The sequence below is a fragment of the Elaeis guineensis genome, chromosome 2 (genome assembly GCF_000442705.2).
Source record: "Elaeis guineensis isolate ETL-2024a chromosome 2, EG11, whole genome shotgun sequence".
NCBI lineage: Eukaryota > Viridiplantae > Streptophyta > Magnoliopsida > Arecales > Arecaceae > Elaeis > Elaeis guineensis.
Window position 1 is genome coordinate 84,069,013 of NC_025994.2, and position 23,898 is coordinate 84,092,910.

Sequence of the window (23,898 nt, forward strand, 5' to 3'; positions counted from 1 at the left end):
ATGATCTCCATTGCCATAATTGAGGCTCTCTCCACAATAAACCTCAGTGATGACTGCATACACTCAAAAATCATGCTATTCCTAGTCAGCCAGATATGGAAGGCTACATAGGCTACTCGAATGCCTACCGCTCTGGGAATGCTATCTCTAGAGCTACGCTCTAAGAGCTCCAAAAAGGCCTCGATAGGGGTCGCTGTCTGGATAATCTGTAGGTACATCCCAGTCAAGGATCAGACATGCCTCGCCCTCGGACAATGGAATAGAGTGTGCTCCAAGATCTCCTCCTCAAATCTACAACAAGGGCAAGCCAGCTGAATATCCATACATCGAAACGTAGAAGATATCTAGTCGAAAATCGGCCCCAAGATATCTTCCAAAGGGACAAATTCACTCTTGGATGCACCCCAGTCCTCTAGATCCATTTGACATCTCTGTACCTAGTGGGTTCCCTCTTGTAAAATCTATAGAGATTAGCCATCATAACCTTCGGAGTGCAGAAGTGATCCCAAACCCTGATATCTGGATTGTTGTGGATGGGGGTCGCAAGGGATAACACCCTCTCCCCAAGCTCCTCCCTGAACAAATGGGATATCGCTACTCGATCCCCCCCACCATCAGCCCAGAGAATATCAACAACTCTAATGGAGTCCAACACCTCAGAGCGGATAAGTGTCGGCCACTGGCTTAAGAGCAGGTCTCCAATCCATTGGTCATGAAGACGGCTCACAGAGCATCCATCCCCCACCATCCAATGTGTCTGCAGAATGACCTCAGGGGCTCAAGTACAAATCTTCCTTCACAAAAAAGAAGCACTACGATTAGGCCAGATCTCACCGTTGGTAGGTCATGGACTAGACCTAGCTGTCATGACCATAGTCCAAAAGGAATTAGGATTGAGCAAAATCTGGGCCGCATGTCTCATGATCAAGGCCTCCCTCCTCGTCACTGGGGATTGGATACTCAGGCCACCATCCCTCAAGGGCTGACAAACCATCTCCCAAGCAAGCAAGTGCACACCTCCCCCACCCCTCAGGTGGGATCCCTATAAGAAACTCAAGAAGAGCTGATCCAACATCCCCACCAAGGATCTAGGAAGTACTGTGTTCGAAAGCAAGTAAAAAGGAATGGAACTGAGAATAGACCTCACTAGGTGATCCATCCCATCATGGATAAGGCACGGGCTTGCCAACCCTCCAGGCGCTCTCAAATCGATCACTCAACATCCATGCACTCAATCCTCCATAGCCTATGTCTAGTAATTGAAACTCCCAAGTACTATAGAATCCCTCTATGCTCTCCAATCCCTAGAGTATCCCTGATCGTGGCCCACAGTTGGATCGGAGTCTTTGGATTGAATACAACTACAGATTTGGTGAGGTTGACCTTCTAGTTCGATGCAGTGCAATACTCCTCTAGGATTTGTCGAAATACCATTGTATTTTAGATAGAGGCCCGGCCCACCCGCAGACAATCATCTGTGAAGAGAAGATGCAAGATCGGCTAGACATCAAAGGCTGGCACATAGGAGTCTAAAGCTGATCTTTGGACTGCAACATGTTGAGGAAAACATCTTAAGATTCTATCCATAATAAGCTTAAAACGAGGTCTAGGATGATGAACGGAGTCCAACGAGCTCAAGAACAGTCCAAATGGAGTCCAGACGGAGGAGATACACACGATAGAAGGCTAGCACAGAGGTTGGTACGGCCCACGGGCGATCGGAGGGGCCCACGGGAGGCGTAGGCCCATGACGAAGCGGGCCGGGCTCGGTCGGTGGAGCAGACGTGCGGTCCAGTGCATAGGTGGGCCCAGCATGGATGTGCACAGGTGCATGCAGGCCGGCCCAGCAGACGCGCGGGCGCACGGCCCGTAAGAATTTTTCACGCGGTCCACACCCCATGCATGGACCGAGTGGTGCAGTGTGTGGACCAGGGAGGCATTTCCCCTGGGTTTTGTGCAATCCACAGTGGATCGATGCTGTTTCTCCAGGGATTTCTCGTGGTTCATGGGAGTGTTTGTGGATCGAGCGGTGTGGATGCACAATCCGATGGCTTGTATGGCTCCTGATTTTGATCTGCAGCATTGGGACACTGTTTGACGCGATCAAGAGTCTATTTTTTGATGTTGTTTGGGTTCTGAAGCTTATAAGAAGGCCTATGGACAATTAAGAAAAAGTATCTAGTGGTGGTTCGGCAAAGAGTTGGTGCAGTCGAGAGATCTCAGAAGGAGCAGACAGCGGCAGACCCTTAGATGCATATCTTTGAAGAGGCACCGATAAAGAGCAGAAGCAGGGGCTTCGGACAAACTATCAGGTAGGGTCTCCTTGGGTTCTAGTGAGAGCTTTATAAGGGTAGCTTCTAGTTTAGAAAGATTGTGTATAAAGATTGAGAGTGTGAGGATCTCCTCTTGTACTTGTTCTTTTTTATAGTGAAGCTTTGCATACTCTGTGGAAGTAAATCTTGGACTAATCCACATACTTGATTATTTTCTGGTCTTGTATTTTTTTTCTTTCTTTTACAGTTTCTACACATGATCGAGTGCAATGCGAGTAGTATCAAAAAGGTCCTGTGGTGGTGGTGTCCTGGTCAGACATCCCCAACAACTGATATCAAAATTTAGGTGGTACCAACACACGAGGTTGTCCAGATCGTGACGGTGTTGATCGAGATTGAAGAAGATAGAGAAGATAAGCTTAATCAAGGTAGAGATCAGTCAATTTGATGGGAAGAGCAATTTCTCCCTCTGGCAGTTGAAAGTGAAGAACGCACTTATTCAATAAGAGTTGATCGATGCTCTCTTATGCGAGAAGATGCCGACTATCATAGAGGTGACAGTTTGGAAGTAGCTCCAGATGCAGATAATGAGCATGATCTACTGATACTTGACGGATGATGTGGTGATCCATATGCTTGACGAGACTTTCCTAACGGTGCTATCGTCGAAGCTCGAGGAGTTATATATGGAAAAGTTTCTCACTAACATTCTCTTCCTTTGAAGGTAGTTCTACCAACTATGGATGATCAAGAGACAGAACGTGCAAGAGCATCTAAATAACTTCTAGAATATCCTTACTGACCTCCTCAGCATTGGTGAGAAAGTTGAGTAGAAGATCAGGGTGTTGGTTTTACTATCATCACTTCCTCCCTCTTTCGAATCTTTGACAACTGCTCTTCTAGTAGAAAAGAGCACCATCAAGATGGAAGAGATGACTTCTACACTTCTCCGAAATGAGGTTCATAGGTGGGAGAATTGGGCTTCGAGTTCAGACAGTGACTCAGCTTTGATGGTGACTTGAGGATGTGGCAACAGAAGATGAAGCGATAGAAAATCGCGATGTGGGCAGTCTAGATCTAGGACGAAGGATTATAGCAAGATCAGATACTATCGGTATGACGAATTGGGACATTGTGTCAGAGATTGTCCTCAACTCAAGGATCGAATGATAGCTACTATGGTGACGGTCAGTAGAGACACTAAGATCGTTGATGCGTTTATAGTCTCAGATAAGATATCTATTCCTTTCTAGCAGTAAATTTTAGACTCTGCTTGTTTTCATCATGTTTGTTGTAAAGAAAAACTATTTTGAGTCCCTGGAGAGCAGCGAGGGCACTTTCTACTTGTCGGATGGATCAAGCTATGCGATCAAGGATATTGGGACGGTCAATGTGGAGATATATGATAGAGCAGTGAGAAAGTTGGGTAAGGTCTGATACACATCCAGCTTCAAAAAAAATCTAATTTTTTTCAGCAAATTAAATTCAAGTAGCTATAGGTGGAGAGCTGATAAAAGAATCCTAAAGGTCATACACAGCAATAGGATCATGATGAAAGGAAGCAATATGGAGCATACTACCTTTTGGCAGGGAGTCTAATGCAAGGTGGAGCTTCAAGAGTAAGTGTATCGGGCACAAGACGGGAGACTCAGGAGGATGATAGATGACATCGCAAGGTGAGATTCCTATTATCGCAGAAGACTATCTTGAGCAGATCTCAGGTCAGAGTAGGCACAGTCTATGACGGAGATGGGTTCGAGCAGCCTGACTTGACTCCTATATTTGCCCATCCATGAACACAGGAGTTTGTCCTAAGGTATGGGGGAGAGAGATGAGCTCTCAGAGTTATTTTGAAGGCCGAATATCGAGTCGAGATGGAGATTGTTGAGAAAAATATCTAAAGAATCGATCTATAATAAGCCTAGAACGAGGTTCAGGATAATGAATGGAGTCCAACGAGCTCCAAGAATAGCCCAAATAGAGTCCAGACAGAGGAGATACACATGATAGAAGGCCAACATAGAGGCTGGTATGGTCCATGGGCCGTTGGAGGGGCCCACGGGCGGTGCAGGCCGACGGCGAAGCGGGCCAAGCCTGGTCGGTGGAGCAGACATGTGGGCCGACCCAGTGGTTACGCGGGCGCGCGGCTTGTGAGAATTTTTGACGCGGTCCACACCCCATGCGTGGATCGGGCGATGTATGGCCGGCTACATGGACCAAGGAGGCATTTACTCTGGGTTTCACATGGTCCACCATGGATTGGCGCCATTTCCCCAGGGGTTTCTCACGGTTCATGGGAGTGTTTGTGGATCGAATGGTGCGGATGTGCGATACAACGATGCGTATGGTTCTCGATTTTGATTTGCGGCTCTGGGATGTTATTTGATGTGATCAAGAGTCTATTTTCGATATTGTTTGGGTTTTAGGGTCTATAAGAAGTCCTATAGACAATCAAGGAGAAGTATCTAGTGGTGGTTCGACATATAGTTGCTGCAATCGAGAGATCTCAGGAGGAGCAGACAGCGACAGACCCTGAGACACAGATCCTTGAAGAGGCACCGACAGAGAGTAAAAGCAGGGGCTTTGAGTAGACTATCAGATAGAGTTTCTTTGGGTTCTGGTGAGAGCTTTGTAAGGGTAGCTTCTAGTTGAGAGAGATTATGTATAAGGGTTAAGAGTGTGAGGATCTCTTCTTGTACTTATTCTTTTTCATAGTGAAGCTTTGCATGCCCTGTAGAAGTAAGTCTTGGACTGATCCACGTATTTGATTATTTTCTCTGATCTTATACTTTTTTTCTTTCTCTTGCGGTATCTATACATGATCGAGTGCAATACGAGTGGTATCGAAAAGGTTCTGTGATGGTAGTGTCCTGACCAGATATCTCCAACACAGCACAAATAGCTTGCAAAAGAGCATCAGCACAGATAATAAAGAGATAAAGGAAAAGGGACAACCTTGCCTCAGTCCAACAGAAGAGTGAAAAAAATCCGAAGGCGATCCATTGATCAAGATGGCAAAGGAAGCACTTTGGACACAAGCCATGATCTAGCTAATCCATCTAGAGTGAAAGCTGAAGTTCGCCAGGGCCCACTCCAGGAAGCTCCAACTCAAGTAGTCATAGGCTTGTTCCATGTCGAGCTTAATTGCCATGAGGCTGCACCGAGGGATAGTCCGATGAAGATCATGCATAAACTCCTGGATGATGAGCATATTATCGGATATACTGCATCCATCGATAAATGCCTCCTGCTCAGGGCAGATTAGACGAGGAAGAATGGGCTTCATCTTAGATGCAAATCAACAACATCATGGATATTATATTTTATAAATAAATATCTTATCTTGTAGTTCTTAGATCATATAATTGTTGAAAAATAAATAATTAGGTATCTTACGAGAATGTCAAAATTTAATTCATAAGATTTATACACAAATAATTTCTTATGCAACTAAACTAAGTATGATTCAACTTTCTTATATAATTAGCAATCAAAATAACATGATATAAAGAATTAAGAGAGAATGTAGATTTTGAAATAAAAATATATACTTGTTATAAACAATACATCAAAACATTCAAGGCCAATAATAAGGTCATCATAATATGTATTCTACTATCATGCATGTATATGAAACATCAAAATCAATCAACTAAGCAAAATAAATTTAGCAATCAATGATGGTATGATGTCAAAAGATTTAGTTTTTACCAAACATCATTATCCATCCATTTTGAGTTCTAAACATCTATTTTTCAAGAATTTACTCATTTTAAAGCATTGAATGCTTAGCACACCTGCAAAATTATTTTCTATATTTAAGTATCCAAGCTTTCTTGCATCCATAAGAGTTAGTGCACATGGTTTTTGTTGGAACTCAAATTTAGTTAACAAAAGTATAACCAATTCTATTGATATTGTATTTAAAAATTTTATGACCTACTTTATTACATATGAAGCAAACAATAGAATAATTTTCATGAGAAGCTCTAGCAAACATGTTTTTGATAAATTTTTATTTTCTCAAAGAATTAAGACCAGCCTCGTTGAAAATAATTTTTTGATTGTTCAAAATCAATTGAAGTTTTTGAGATCTAAATATAAATTTATCTACAAAGGACTTCAATCTTTCAATTTCTTTCTTTAGTTCATCATTTTTAGTAATAAAATCTTTTTTTTCTTTAAGAAAAAATATTCTTTTCTTTCAAAAGATTTTCTTTTTCATCAATTAAAAGTTTTATTTTTTCAAATTCCTCTTTTAACTTAATATTCTCTTCTACAAAAATCTTCTTTTGATTTAAAAAATTATCTTTTTCTTTCTCAAGTTTATTTTTCTCTTCAATCAAAAATTGATTTAACTTTTTAAGTAGTTTATTTTTATGTCCTAACTTTTTAAATTCTTTGATTAAATCATAAAATGTACCTTGCAATTTTTCAAATGTAAAATGAGGAGAGTTTTCTAAATATACCTCATTTTCTTCTACCATCAAGAGCAATTTGTCTATCTTTCATTCTTCTTTATCATTTTTCTTTTCCTTATCTTTTTTCCCCCTTAATCAATGCTTTTTTTTCTCTTTTTTCTTCTTTTCATCCTTATGAGCCATGAGGTATAAGTTAGGAAGTGCTTCCTTATCTTTTTTGGAGCTTGTTTCTTCTTCTTGATTTGCTTGTTCATAGGTTGCTTCTAATTGATCCTACACTTATTTAGCTGAAATATAAAAAAAATTATATTAAATTTACTTGTATCTAATAAATAATAAAGTATATTTATGGCTTTAGTATTCAGTTAGATCATTTTTTTTATCATGCCCATCCATACCCTTTTCGGAGTGGGTGAAGCAATACCATTAATCAATGAAATGGATATATGTGGGCCATTGACTATAATTCTTCATAAATTATAATCATGTACTTGTATAAAGATTTTTATCCTAGCTTTTTAATAAGTATAACTGGAGTCACTAAAATGTGAGGGTCGATTTATAGAATGATCTTCAATAAGAAAAGATTCAATTTGGATTGCCATGATCTTTGGTTCAAGTTTATTAGGTCAACAAAGATACAAGAACATCTACTTTGATACTAATTGCCCAAAAGGTTAGCAACCTAAGAGAGGTGAATTAGATTTTTTAAAAGTTTTTAAAAAATTTAAGTTTTAACAATTATGTACTTTAATCAAACTAAATTTAGTGTAAGTAAAATATATGCAATGTGCAGCAGCAGAATTAAGAAGAATGATGCAATATAAGAATTAAAAGTAAGCAAAATAAAGCACATCATAAAGATAAAAGGTTTATGGTTGTTTGGTGCAATCCCACACCTATGTCCACACCTCAAGCTCCACTTAAAAATTTTACTATAATCACTCTGATTTTAGTGCGATTGTTTAGTTGGACTCACAATCAAATCTAGTTGATTTTTTGAGCTCATCAATCAAAATCTTATATAATTATTTTTTAAAATTATAATTCAATTCAGTTAATTTTTTGAGGTCACTAATCAAAATCTTACAATATCCAATTTCGAACTTGGACGAGTCTAATCCAAATTTTTTTTAGTCCAAAAAAACTTGTAAAGAAATCCAAAATACAAGAAATAAAATTTTTTAGTACAAATAGAAAGATTAAAAAAAACTCTTTAAGCTCGGTAAAAATGCTGAAAGATGGCTCTTTAGATGCTTGAACTTTTTTTCTTTGATGTTTGAGAGGATGTAGTTGATAAAGATGAAAATCTCTCTTGAATGCTCATTAAATTCTTTGAACAAAAATATTCTCTATTTTTTTTCAAAGATATTCAATAATCACTCCAATAAATGATGTATCTCTCTTTCTAATCCTCTTATCTTGCTTTTTAAATAATTCTCTAATTTTTAATAGGCTTGAAGGTGGCTGAAAAATGAGTTTTGATCGTTGGAAGGATTGAACTAGCTGTTAGAAATAAAAACTAGCTATTTCAAAAGTATAGAAAAACTAGCCATTAGAGTAGTTTCCATGTCAGGAGTCGATTTACAGTCTTCAGGAGTCGACTCGAGGTGCCTATGAGTTGACTTGTAGAATTCATGAGTCGGTTCTTGTAGAAATTCTAAAAATACAGTCTTCTATCCTAATTGAGAGAGTCGACTCGAGCTCCACAGAAATTGATTCGTAATCCGTGCCAGTGAGCTCCAATGTGACAGAGTTGACTCTTCTTCACCAAGAGTTTACTCTTCTTGGCCAAACTTATAAAAATTTATTCTTTAAAGTACTTTAGCTAGGCATCTTTGAGAGAATTTTTTTCATAGATAATTTCTTCGTTACGAGTATTTAAGAAATCCTACATTTATCCTTGAAATACATGATTAGTATCAATTATACTCGATATTTTATTATTATCAAAATCAATCTTAAGGTGAGTAGATCAACAAAGTTACATAAAGTTTATTTTTCATAAACTTCACTTTGAAGCAAGCAGAGCAAGATCTTAACCTAAAATGCCACTCGTACCATATTAAGGTTGCATTAGCATACCCTTTGGATAAAAGAAACAACTAAGGGGCCGTTTGATTAGGGGTAATCTGGTATGAAAAAATAATTTTCATATCAGATTACCATGTTTGGTATGAAAAAAGAAAGAAAGAGATAATAAAAAAGTTGGTGGGGCCTATGCTTATTTTCTGAAAAGACAAAATAAAACACTTACCATGGAGGGTTGGTATTTGATAAATTTTCAAGTGACGGTAATCCATAGTTGATAAAAATACCCCCAGTAAAGAGTATATATAATTATTAAATGTTTCAATGCCTTTTCAAATTCATTCAATAAAGAATTTTTGTAAAAAAATTAAGATGAAAATTGTATTATGTAAAATGCTACGTGATTATAGTTATTACATAAAAATTAATTGGAGATGACGATGCTATCCTAGTATTAAAAAATTATTTTATATTCAAAAATATATTTATAAATTTGATCATATTCCTATGTAAATTTATCTCCAACTAAATATAATAAAATTTTTTTAATAAAATTTTTTAGAATAATTTTTTCACCAATCAAATATAGTAAAATTATTTTTCTTCATAATTATTTTTTTAAATAAATAATTTTTAAAAATTATCAGATTATTTATAATTTGATCATATCCTAACCAAATAGGCTCTAAGAAGTTTATATAACCAGACAAACTGCATATGTTTACAATAGATTTGTGACTGATTCCTAGCTTAATCCAATAAATATTAATCCACTAAATATTAATCCACCAAGAAATTAAAGCATTAGGAAGAATACTAATGTAGAGGGATGAGACTAGAGGTTCTAACATTGGTAACGAGGAAAAGACAACAAGGGAGGAGTGTCAGGGGACTATCCCTCACATCTTGCATGGTTTGTCCCATGTTGGTTGAGAAAATCAGGGGAAAAGCATTACTACGTCGAGGTCTTGTCAACTCCCCAACTCGAGGAGAAATGGGTCTCCTATACACTAGGTATGGGAGCTAATTTGCAATGATAAACCTCTTTTAAATATCTTCCAGCAATAAATAAAGATGGGAACCCTCCCTCCTCTTTCATCCAAAAAAAAAAAAAAAATACACAGCATGGCATTGGCAGAAGTAGCAGTGTGCTTTTTTTGGAACCTAGGCAAATAATGTCACTTATTTGTAATTATATTTTGCAAACAAATTTATCAAAACATAGGAAAAAGAAAAGAAGACTATTTCCTAAATTTGTTTGATAACATACAGAGATTTTTCTCCTTTTGGTATTTAATACTGAAGCAGATAGCTATGGGACATAACGCAGGATAATAAATAGAAGAAATGAGTTTAGTATCATGGGTGCTTTTATATATATATATATATATATATATATATATATATATATATATATATATATATATATATATATATATATATATATATATATATATATATATATATATAAGTGTAATTATATTTTGCAAACAAATTTATCAAAACATAGGAAAAAGAAAAGAAGATTATTTCCTAAATTTGTTTGATAACATACAGAGATTTTTCTCCTTTTGGTATTTAATACTGAAGCAGATAGCTATGGGACATAACGCAGGATAATAAATAGAAGAAATGAGTTTAGTATCATGGGTGCTTTTTTATATATATATATATATATAAGTGTAATTATATTTTGCAAACAAATTTATCAAAACATAGGAAAAAGAAAAGAAGACTATTTTCTAAATTTGTTTGATAACATACAGAGATTTTTCTCCTTTTGGTATTTAATACTGAAGCAGATAGCTATGGGACATAACGCAGGATAATAAATAGAAGAAATGAGTTTAGTATCATGGGTGCTTTTATATATATATATATATATATATATATATATATATATATATATATATATATATATATATATATATATATATATATATATATATATATATATATATATATATATATATATATATATAAAAGTGTAATTATATTTTGCAAACAAATTTATCAAAACATAGGAAAAAGAAAAGAAGATTATTTCCTAAATTTGTTTGATAACATACAGAGATTTTTCTCCTTTTGGTATTTAATACTGAAGCAGATAGCTATGGGACATAACGCAGGATAATAAATAGAAGAAATGAGTTTAGTATCATGGGTGCTTTTATATATATATATATATATATATATATATATATATATATATAAGTGTAATTATATTTTGCAAACAAATTTATCAAAACATAGGAAAAAGAAAAGAAGACTATTTCCTAAATTTGTTTGATAACATACAGAGATTTTTCTCCTTTTGGTATTTAATACTGAAGCAGATAGCTATGGGACATAACGCAGGATAATAAATAGAAGAAATGAGTTTAGTAACATGGGTGCTTTTATATATATATATATATATATATATATATATATATATATATATATATAATGAATCACCAAAAAAAATCTTACCTGCAAAGGAGAATCCCCAGATGCTCTTTTCACACCCGTCACAGAGCATCCCATAATCAGACCATGCCCACAAACACCACGGTGCCATCTGGGACCGATCTTTTTCAATTTCACATCCTCAAATCCAGCATTTTGAAACCACCCAAGAGGTGCTTGGTGTACGATCAAAATCAAAGTCGAATAGTCTGAAATCAGAATCAAAATGATCAAATTCTTCAAAATATTTGATTCATGACCGAAATTGAAATCGAAATCGAAATTGAAATAAAAATTTAAATCTATAGAGGAGAGTAAGGATTGAGGGGATGTTTGGTTAGAAAGAATAGGGATCTGAAATTGAAATGAGAATGGATGACTTTCATTCCAATCGTTTGATTGGAAAGAGTTCCATTCCGATTCCGATTCTGAGATGGAATGGGAATGGCCTAATGTACATAGAACTCAATCCCTATTCTCCTCTATGGATTCAAATTTCTATTCTAATTTCGATTCCGATTTCGATTCCGATCACGAACCAAACACTTCAGGAGATTTGAGTATTCTGATTTTGATTCCAAAACATTCTGATTTTCATTTTGATTTTGATTTTAGTTGCGAACCAAGCAACTCCTGAGTTTTATGTAGATTGGACCATTTCCATTTCATCCCGAAATCGAAATGGAAATGTAACTCCATTCAACCAAACAGTTAGAATGTGAGTCATTCATTTTTATTCTGATTCCAGACCTCTACTCTTCCTAATCAAACACCCCCTCAATGTATTCTTCTTCTTTAGGAAAGGACATCTATCCACATGTCAGCAAAGAAGCGAGATAGCCAGAAGGTTGGGTACACAGGACCGATCACACAGGCTATTCCTCCAAGTTTCAACACCCTATATGCTTACTTGATTCCACGTTGCGGATCAGGCCAATATTCGATACTAGAGAATGATCATCATGCCAACATTATCCAAGAAAATGTATGGTCTACATTAATCTATTTATGTAATTCAACATAAATTCCTCTTACATTTCAAGGAGTATGTAGGAAAACATATAATAATTTCAAACTCAATTTTTTTACATAAAAGAGTTCTATTAAGCATCTATATGATGTCTAAATGTTAAAATATATACAAAATAGTAATCTCAAACTTTCATTAAGTTGTTTTACTCTAATCTGAAGCTTAATTAATAGAATTGGAAGTTGGTACAGGAGCAGGTCTGAGAGCAAGGAGGTGAAGTATCCAAACTTTGGAGCAGGACGCAGTAAGGAAGCAAGTCTAGAAGTGAAATTCCACTAGATTTCATAGCAGAAGCAGTATCCCGGGTAGGAGTTTCCAAATATTAATATATGAAGAAAGACCAAGAAGCAAATTGACAAATGCAATGCCTATAAACAAGAAGCTTAATTGCACCTAAATTGGATAGAAGCCTACATTAGCTATCAAGACATTAATTTATTCGGGTTCTGAAGTAAATTGTCGAGCATGCTGATCAGGCAGACAACAATATCTTAAACTTCCAAGGTATAAAATATGGAATCAGGTATCAGCCCATCAGTATTGGAATCATATCTATCATCACATCCTCGGTATCATTTGATTGATAATTTCGACAAACACTAACAGGAAAAATAATACTTCGCTGCTGAGATATGATCATCCAATCAAATCTATGTGGCGAAGTTGAAATACAAATTTCTAAAAGGAAGGAAGATGTCAACTTTGCATTCAGGAGAGCAAATGTGCTGCGAAGAGGTCATCGAAAGGTTATGTCACGCCCCGGCCCGAGATCGTGAGCAGGAGGTCACGACAACCGCCGCATACTTATGAAGAACTCTCTCCATAAGCATGCAAGGCATCTCATCACGATATCAATGCATCACAGTGAAATAAATTTAAATAATTATTATTCAACTTTAATTCAAATATTTAAAATAAATATCTTACATCCAATAAATTTTTACTAAAAATAAAACAATAGATCTAAGTTCAATGAAGTTGACAATGCTAAATCTCGCCGCTAAAGCTCTGTCCCAATATTTCTTCCCATGCTCGAAATTAATTATCTGAATCTGAAAAATAGAAAGAAAGGTAATGAGCTAGACAGCCCAGTAAGTAACAAATATCTCAACTAGATATTTTATAATTTTCAAGAATAATACTGTAAATAAACATAAAAATATATTTCATGCTGATTTAATGCAAATCCAATATTTTCAAATATTCACATATAATATAATCATAAATCTGATTCGATTCAAAAACACTCGTAACTCAACAGCCTCGACTATGACCAACGTTTAACCCCCATTGGCGGGGTCCACAGAATACCAGCCCACAACCCCCACTGGCAGGGTCCACAAACACCAGCGCACAACCCTCACTGGCAGGGTCCACTGAGTACCAACGTATAATCCCCATTGGCAGAGCCCACTGAAACATAGTTAGGCTGAGAGCATAAATCCGATCTGTATCAAAATACTTTGTATCATAATATATCATAATTTTTCATTGAACATGTGCATAAATCGACATACCATAATATTTCAAAAGCACTATTCTTTCAAAATATAATTTCATAAATCATACATAATTTCAGAGAATAATTATTTATTTTCAGAATAAATATGAATATCTCGAGAAGATGATTCTTTACTTACCTTTCACGGAGTATGAATGAATAGATTGACTAACTTTTAGGAGATTCTTCAGTACCTATTATCCAAAATTATATTTTTATATTAATTTTAATTCAAAATTCAATCTAAACAAATTCCAAATCAAAACCTCACTTAAAATCAGACTCTTCCCTAAACTCGATCAAAATCATCAAATGAAGCTTCCACTACGCTAATCCTGGAGGAATAACTTTAGAGAGAGAGAAATCCATCAAGAGAGAGAAACAACTAGAGAGTGAAAATTCTAGAAAGAGAAAGTAGAGAGAGAAAGTTAATTCCAGAGAGAGAAAGTAAGGGTTCAGACTGAAAGAAGAGAGAGAAGAGAGAGAAACTCTCTCTCTCATTCATTTTTTTTTTCATTTATTTATTTATTTATATATATATTATATATATATATATTTATTTATTTTATTTTTTTTTTTTTTCCTTTTCTTTTCTCTTTTCTTCTTTTTCTTCTTTTTTCTTTCTTTTCTTTTCTTTTCTTTTTCTCTTTTTCTTCTTTTTCTTCTTTTTTTTTTTCTTTTTCTTTTTTCTCTTTTTCTTCTTTTTTTTTTTCTTCTTCTTCTCTTGGCTCCTTCCAGCCGAACAGGGGACCAGCGGTCTCCTTCTGTCGACCGTTCAGGCCACGGCCGCACGGCGGTCCGACGGCAAGGGGGGCCACCCCCCGGGTCGGAGAGGCAAGGCCGGCGGTTGGTTGCGATCGCCGGCACTGAAAAATCCAGGGAAGAAGAGACCAAAACAGGGGTCTCTTTCCGACCAAAATCGGCGACTCCCGTCGCCGGCAGCCGAGCACAAGGGCAGGGAGGAAGGGGAAGGAAGAGAGGAAGAGAAGGGGAACTCACCTCGGCCTCCGGTGACCCACCGGCGAGCAGTCACGGTGAGAACAAGGCGGGTGTCCGCGCTCTAATTCGAGAAAATCGGAGAGGAAGAGAGAGGAAGAGGGCCGATGATCGGCTTCTAGGAAAGGGAGGTCTTTTATAGAGACCTAGGACTCCGAGAGGTCCTAGGATTTCGATCTCCGAGATTTGATCGGAGAAGAAGACTCCTACCGGGAGTCTTCTTCCCGATCCCCTGTTTCTCTATTTTTTTTTTTTTTTGAATGGGCTTGGGTCTTTTAATCTGGGCTTGGGCTTGGGCTATAACATTCTTCACCCCTAAAAAAAATTTCGTCCTCGAAATTTTTCATACCTGTCACCATTGTATTGGAAGCCTGTGCATTTGTTGAGTAAGCGCATAAACTCTTCCTGGGTTTTAGAATCTGTCCACCACCCTTATTTGTCCTTCATAAGTTCTTTGGCCAACTTGATTTTCAGTATTTAGCGGGCAGCTAGCAATTTTATGATCCATCTGACCACATTTGAAACAAGCACCTGTATTCCAATAGCAATCTTGTCTGCATGATTTTTGCCACATCTGGAGCACTGCTCACCATCAATCTGTTGAGTCTTATTATCTATTGCTCCCTTAGCTGATCTTTTGATGTTTTTATTATTCTGCCCTTGTGTATCATTTGATTTTGCTCTCTTTCTTTGCTTTCTTTCCCTTTCCATGCGTTCTTCATTGACTTCTCTTTCAATTATCAGTGCTTTGTTTACCACATCTGCATAAGTTGTCAATTCATATGGAACCACTTGTTTCGAATCTCAGTTCTCAGTCCCATCTCAAACTTGTGAACACGTTCTTGCTCACCATCCACTAATCTCGGAGCAAATTTTGCTAACTCTGTAAATTTTGCTTCATATTCAGTCACACTCATACCCTTTTGCTTCAAATAAATAAACTCTTGCTCTTTCTGGATCCTTATACTCCGAGGAAAATACTGATCATAGAATGCAATCCGAAATCTTTCCCAGGTAAGTATTTCACCGTCTTGTTCATACTTGCGCTGTAGTCGCTGACACCAGTTGTATGCTTCTCCTTGTAGTAAATAAGCTGCATATCGAATCTTTTCTTCATCAAGACACTCTTGGACAGCGAAGGCCTTCTCCATCTCCATTATCCAGTTATCAGCCTCCAAAGGTTCAGTAGTCCCCTTGAAAGCTGGAGGAGCAAGCTTTTTAAATTCTGAAATGTTGTTCCGTTGTACTGGTTGCTCTCCATGTTGTGGTGGTGGATGCTGATGTGTTGTGTATCTCGTTGTATCTGCTGTTGTTCAAGCATTTGCTGCTGTATTTGTTGTTGTGCTTGTACCATCCTGATTAGGGTCTGCATTAACTGAGCCATATCTGGTTCCTGACGTGCTCTCGAAGTACTCCCATTAGGATCTACGACTCCCTCCTCCTGAGGGGTGCCACTGATCAGATGGGGAGTGCTACCATCCCATGGTTGTGATGTCTCTCTTGCAATTCCTTGAGTAGTTTTTGTCATTCTACGGGGAGGCATGGTAACCTTGTAGTAGTAAAACCTTATTAGATTCATTTATCTATTTGTTAGGATAGATTTATTATGATGCTCATACTTTAACATCCCAATATTCCTAATGTTTACCCACCTACACTCATACTATGTCAAATTCTATGTGTCATAATTTATCCACTTATGCTCTGATACCATATTAATTGTCATGCCCCCGGCCCGAGATCGTGAGCAGGAGGTCGGCAACCGCCGCATACTTATGAAGAACTCTCTCCATAAGCATGCAAGGCATCTCATCACGATATCAATGCATCACAGTGAATAAATTTAAATAATTATTATTCAACTTTAATTCAAGTATTAAAATAAATATCTTACATCCAATAAATTTTACTAAAAATAAAATAATAGATCTAAGTTCAATGAAGTTGACAATGCTAAATCTCCCGCTAAAAGCTCTGTCCCAATATTTCTTCCCACGCTCGAAATTAATTATCTGAATCTGAAAAATAGAAAAAAAGGTAATGAGCTAGACAGCCCAGTAAGTAACAAATATCTCAACTAGATATTTAATATTATAATTTTCAAGAATATTGCAAATAAAATAAAAATATATTTCATGCTGATTTAATACAAATCCAATATTTTCAAATATTCACATATAATATAATCATAAATCCGATTCGATTCAAAATACTCGTAACTCAACAGCCTCGACTATGACCAACGTTTAACCCCCATTGACGGGGTCCACAGAATACCAGCGCACAACCCCCACTGGCAGGGTCCACAAACACCAGCGCACAACCCCCACTGGCAGGGTCCACTGAGTACCAACGTATAATCCCATTGCGGGGCCCACTGAAACATAGTTAGGCTGAGAGCATAAATCCGATCTGTATCAAAATACTTTGTATCATAATATATCATAATTTTTCACTGAACATGTGCATAATCGACATACCATAATATTTCAAAAGTACTTTCTTTCAAAACATAATTTCATAAATCATGCATAATTTCAGAGAATAATTATTTATTTTCAGAATAAATATGGAATATCTCGAGAAGATGATTCATTACTTACCTTTCACGGAGCACTGAATGAATAGATCGACTAACTTCTAGGAGATTCTTCGTGACCTATTATCCAAAATTATATTTTTACATTAATTTTAATTCAAAATTAATCTAAACAAATCCCAAATCAAAATCTCACTTAAAATCAGACTCTTCCTAAACTCGATCAAAATCATCAAATGAAGCCTTCACTATGCTAATCCTAGAGGAATAACTTTAGAGAGAGAAAATCCATCAAGAGAGAGAAACAATCTAGAGAGAGAAAATTTTAGAGAGAGAAAGTTCAATTCAGAGAGAAAAGTAAGGGTTCAGACTGAAAGAAGAGAGGAAGAGAGAGAAACTCTCTCTCTCATTTTTTTTATTTATTTATTTATTATTATATATATATATTTTATTTATTTATTTTTTTCTTTTCTTTTCTCTTTTCTTCTTTTTCTTCTTTTTTCTTTTCTTTTCTTTTCTTTTCTCTTTTTTCTTTCTTTTTTTTCTTCTTTTCTTTTTTCTTTTCCTCTTTTTCTTTTTTTTTTTTTTTTTTTTTTTCTTCTTCTTCTCTCGGCTCCTTCCAGGCCGAACAGGGGACCGGGTCTCCTTTGACGGCCGTTCAGGCCGCGCCGCACGGCGGCCGCGGCAGGGGGGCCACCCTCCCGGTTCGGAGGGCATGGCCGGCGGTCGATTGCGATCGCCGGCACCGAAAAATCAAGGGAAAAGAGACCAAAACAGGGGTCTCTTCTCCGACCAAAATCGGCGACTCCTCGCCGCAGCCGGCACAAGGCAGGGAGGAAGGGAAGGAAGAGAGGAAGAGAAGGGGAACTCACCTCGCCTCCGGTGACCCCCGGCGAGCAGTCACGGCGAGAACAAGGCGGTGTCCGCGGCTCTAATTCGAGAAAATCAGAGAGAAGAGAGGGGAAAGGCCGATGATCGGCTCCTAGGAAAGGGAGGTCTTTTATAGAGACCTAGGATCCGAGAGGTCCTAAGATTCCGATCTCCGAGATTTGATCGGAGAAGAAGACTCCTACCGGGAGTCTTCTTCCCGATCCCCTGTTTCTCACTTTTTTTTTTTTTTTTTTTGAATGGGCTTGGGTCTTTAATCTGGGCTTGGGCTTGGCTATAACAGTTACCTTCCAGGAGATATACCGGTCCACGGAGTCGTGGGGAGAGGGAGGTCTCGCATCCCCCTCAATGATGGTGCACTCCTGAGGCCTCCTGCCTCGCCTTGCAACTGGTGGCGCGACTGATCTAGAATTGTAACATTCTTGGGTGCACACGCTGATGATCCCCAAAGTGGTGAATCCCGTTCCGCCACCCACATCCACTACCTTAAACCTGGGATCAAAGAGATCGGCCGGCTCGAGAGCATCATCCCTCATGTCCTCAGTCCAGTACCCACGGTCTATGACGTGGTCGTATGCTATGAAAGGAACCTATAGAACCAAAATGCCTCCTTTTGTGCTGAATGAACCTGGGCTGGTTGGCCGGCTAGAAGATGAGAAGCTGCATTTGGGTACCATGGTTCTAGCCTAGAATTCCATTAAAGGGCACCATCCCATCTTTGGGAGGCATCTTCCATGGAGAGAGGACCCCAAGATGCCAGCCCATTGGGGCTCCCTCTAGATAAAGTGAGGTTCGCCGCTGCATAAGCAACGAGGAACCATGGAATGGTAAAGGGAGGGAAACCCGCAGAGAAAAATCCGATCTTGGGCAGTTCACAGCTCTATTGTACTGGGAAAAAAAAAGGTAGTTTTCCATGAACAGCTGAAGAAAATCCACGAAATTGCTGGAAAAAAAAAACGAGTCTTTTATCAGAGATTGGAAGATGGATGGACGGAGACAGATTTTAGAACTAAAAGCTGCAGAGGAAAAAATAGTCTATTTTTCGCGTTTACTTCCCTTCCAAAGTCGTGATTCCAAGGGAAAATAAAGAGGGCTTCTGCAAAGGAAAAAGAAAGGGACCGGGGGTGGAAGGATTTTGTTGAGATTTGACATTTCAAAATTTGACCATAAAAAGCTCGTAGCGAGATCTAAGATGATGAACAGGAGTTCAATGAGTCAAAGAGAGTCTAGACGGAGGACATACGCGTGAAAAAAGTTCAAAGCATGTGGCACGACCCACGAGCGGTGGAGCAGCCAGGTCTGGCAACGGCCCTGCATGCAGATGCGTAGGCGCGGCCCATGCGGGCAAGCGCGTCCAGTCCGATTTCTATAGCGGTCCATGTGGATGCGGGGTGTTGCGTGGTCCATGCAACCGCTATGGACCGGCCAGACGTTTCCGTGCAATTTCTCGCGCCTACGTGGCGTAGGTGGTTTCCTAGCCGTTTCTTGGGGTCTATAGATTTTCTCGTGGATCAGGGGGTTTTTTGGCATGTTTATCGCATGGTTGCGTGATTAGACGAGTACAGCAGCTTGCGTTTTCATCAGACGAGCCAGGAGTCTTTGAGTACTGTGAGGAATCTAAATCCGTTTGGACTTAGATTGAGCTACAATCGAGACCTTTAAGAGGCCTGTGGCAGCAAACAAAGCAGTGGGAATTGGTGGCTCAACAAAGACCTATGTGCATAGAACAGAGAGGGAATTCAGCAGTAATGGTAGACCCTAAAGTTAGTGCCAACAGAGAGCAGGAGCAGGGGCTTCAGGCAAACTGTCAGACAGCGGACAACAATTGCTTCAGGGGTTCTGAAATCTTCTTGGGAGAGAGCTTTGTAAAGAAGAGCTTCTTGTTGAGAGAGAGATTGGATGTACGAGGATTGAAGTGTAATCTCCTCCTGTAATTTTTTCTTTTTCATAGTGAAGCTTGCATGCCCCGTAGAGGTGAGCCTTTTGACTGATCCATGTATTATATTTCTTTTATTTTCTTTCTTCCTGCTGTGATGCGAGTGGTATCGAAAACGTCTTGTGGGGTAATGTTTTAGCTAGACATCCCTAACAAGTAGTATCAGAGCAGGTGATATCCCAACAAGTGGTATCAGAGCGAGACGATACCAGGACATATGTTGCGGCGGTGGTGATCAAGATTGAAGATGAAGAAGATAGGCTCAATCAAGATGGAGATCAACAGGTTTGATGAAAAGAGTAATTCTCCTTATGGCAAACGAGGTGAAGGACGTGCTCATTCAGCAAGGGTTGATCGATGTTCTCTTGTATGAGGAGAAACCAACTACCATAGAGGTGCAGGATTGGAGACGGCTCCAGATGCAGGCGGTGAGTATAATTCTTTTATATTTAACGGATGAGTGTGATTTATATACTTGGCGAGACTTCTTCGATAGTGATGTGGTCGAGGCTCGAAGAGTTGTACATGACGAAGTCTCTCATCAAAACTCTCTTCCTTGGAGGCAATTCTACGAGCTATGGATGACTGAGGGATAGAGCATGCAGGAGCATCTCAGCTACTTTCAGAAGATCCTCACTGACCTCTCAGCATTGACGAGAAAGTTGAGCAGAAGACTAGGACGTTAGTCTTGTTAGCGTCATTTCCTCCTTCAGATGAGTCTTTGGTGACTACTCTTCTAGTGGAGAAGAGCACCATCAAAATAGATGAGGCCACCATGGTAATTCTCCAGAACGAGATTCCATTTGAAGAACCCAGCTTCAGCTCAGGCAGCGGCAACTCAACTTTAGCGATTTGTGAAGGAGCAAGAGGCGGTAGATGAAGATGAAAGATCGTGACGAGGCGGTTCAAGTCCAGGATAAGAAACTTGAGCAAGATCAGATTTATCGGTGTGATGAGTTGGGGCATCTAGCCAGAGATTACCCTCAACTCAGGGATCGGACGAGGGCTACTGCAACGATGATCAGTAGTGAGTCTGAGGATGATGTCTTGAAGATATCTGATGAGGTATCTACTTCTTTCAGCAGTAAATTTTAGATTCTGTATGCATCCATCATGTATGTTGCAGAAAGGAGCAGTTTGATTCTCTGGAGAGCAATGAGGACACTGTTCATCTGCCAAATGGATCGACCTGTACGATCAGAGACATCGAGATGATCAACTGGAGGACATATGATAGTACAGTGAGGAAATTGGGGGATGTCTTATATATATCCGATTTTAGACGAAATCTTATCTCACTAAGCAGACTGGATTAGATCGGCTATAGGTGGATAGCTGATGGAGAAAATCTAAAGGTCATGCATGACGATAGGATTATTCTGGAGGGAAAGAAGAGGATAAGAGGAGATTACTACCTGACGGAGAGTCCAAAGTAAGGTAGAGCTCCAGGTGGAGGTGGATTGGGCACGAGATGTAAGACTCGAGAGAATGAGAGGCGATATTGCAGGGTGAGATTCCTATTACTACAGTAAGATACCCCAAACAGATCTTAGATCAGGAAGATCATAGCATACGACAGAGATGGAATCGAGCGGTCTAGCTCCACTCCCATGTTTGCCTATCCATGATCAGCAGACAATTATCTCAGGACATAGGAGTGAAGAGATCTAAAAGCTCTCAGAGTTAAGAGGAGGACGAATGTAGAGTCGAGATAGAGATTGTTGAAATTTGATATCTTGAGATTCGGCCCACAAAAAGCCCACAGCGAGGTCCAAACGACGAATGGAGTCCAACAAATCTAAGAACAGTCCAAACAGAGTCCAGACGGAGGAGATACACATGAAAAAAGCTCGTAGCACATGGCACGATCCATGGGGCGATGGAAGTCGGTAGCGCTGCAAGCCAGGCCCGACAGTGCGGCCCAGCGTGCGGATGCATGGGCACGGCCTGGGCTTAGGTAGGCGCGCACGCGGGGTGGCCCAATACGGGCGCCGAAGCTCGATTTTTTATCACGGTCCATGGTGGACCGTGGGGTGTTGCATGGTCTACGCGACTGCTGTGAACCGGTCAGGCATTTTTTGTCCAGTTTCTCGTAGTCTATGTGGACTGTAGGTGGTTTCCTAGCCATTTCTCATGATTTATAGGCTTTCTCGTGGATCAGGTGGTTTTCTGGCATTGTTTATCGCAAGGTTGCCTGATTGAATGGATTACAGTGACTTGCGATCTTCATCAGATGAGCCAGGAGTCTTTTAAGTGCTATGAGGAGACGTGAATCTATTTTGGACTCAGATTAAGCTGCAGTTGAGGCCTTTAAGAGGCCTGTAGGTAGCAAACAGAGAAGTAGAAATTGGTGGCTCAGTAGAGACCTGTATGCACAGAATAAAGAGGGAGTTCAGCAGTGACGACAGACCCTAAAGCTAAGCATCAATAGAGAGGAGCAGGGTCTTCAGGTAGACTGTCAAACAATGGATGCATCGCTTCAGGGGTTCAGAGATCTTTTTGAGAGAGAGAGCTTTTGTGAGAGAAAGCTTCTTGTTGAGAGAGAGATTGGATATACGATGGTTGAGGGTGTGATCTTCTCTTATAATTTTTTTCATAGTGAAGCTTACATGCCCCATGGAGGTAAGCCTTTTGACTGATTCATGTATTTGATTATATTTTTATTTTATTTTTTCTTTCTTCCTGCTACGATGCGAGCGGTATTGAAAAGGTCCTGTGGTAGTAATGTCCTGACCAGACATCCCTAACAAGTGGTATCAGAGTAGGTGATATCCCAACAGACTTCTATGTAAATTTCAAAGGGTTTGAGATAGAAGGAAGAGGGGTGATACATGTGGAGATGGACCGTCCATCATGGTGATGGCAATCCTATAATTGTCTAGCATGTATCCTCAGTAGAAGATGACAAAATAACTGCTCGGCCTCTGCTACCTAGTCCTCATGACCTTGCTGAGGAGATTTAAGATTTTTTGCCTGCTAGATGATAAGTAGCCAGCTATCTCACTGCTCCACTCTTTCTACCATTCATTGAGATTTGTAATCTTAAAAAATTGCAGAACACGTGAACCTATTATTCCCTAATAGCCGGAACACATTCCCATTATCTCTGCTCCTTGCCAAATGGAGCACATTCTCAAAGATGACAAGTACCCATCTTTGTTTATAAAATCCAACTTTTCGGGACCCTTCAGGTAAGAGAGGTGAACTCTTACTTCACGTTCCTTTTCTCTGAGATTGGTTTCATTCGAATTGGAATCTATCTCCTCTTTTACAAAGCTTTGAGCAATTCTAACTCGTACTTTGAGCTTTGCCTTGCACATGGCATCCTTCGAATTTCCATACTCTACCATCTCACTCTGATCCACTTTACTTCATACTCGATTCCTCTATTAAACCCTTTAGAAGAGCTTGGACCTGTTCTATTTGCTTACACAGGAGATTGACTTAGGTATCGGAGGGTCCACCACTGGAGAACCCCTCAGCACAAGGATTTTCCTAACGATGGTGGTTTTGTAGGATCAGGTGCCGCCATCTGACCTAGAGGTCTCATTCAGCTGCCCCTGACCACCCCTCTTTCTTTATCCATGACTCCAGCTCAGTGGCCTGAGCCTGCTCAACTCTCCAGTGGCAATAGATTGATGCTTGAAGAAGGGTTCAACCTGCATCAAAAGTCATGAGCTCCTCTCACTCCGTCGCCTGAGTACAAAGAATAAGAAGTTTGTGGGGACGTCTTCTACCATCCTTCTAGAGGTACCTATGGAACCTACTACAATCGATCAAGATCTCAACATCTTGGGGGCATTTGTCAGCCTAGCTATCACCATCAAATAACTTC

General features: G+C 39.1%; 1 pseudogene; it reads right to left on the reverse strand.

Annotated features, from left to right (window-relative positions):
* Positions 1–887: 887 nt before the first annotated feature.
* On the reverse strand, positions 888–23,413 carry LOC105056768 (2-methyl-6-phytyl-1,4-hydroquinone methyltransferase 1, chloroplastic-like; annotated as a pseudogene).
* Between the last annotated feature and the right edge of the window lie 485 nt (positions 23,414–23,898).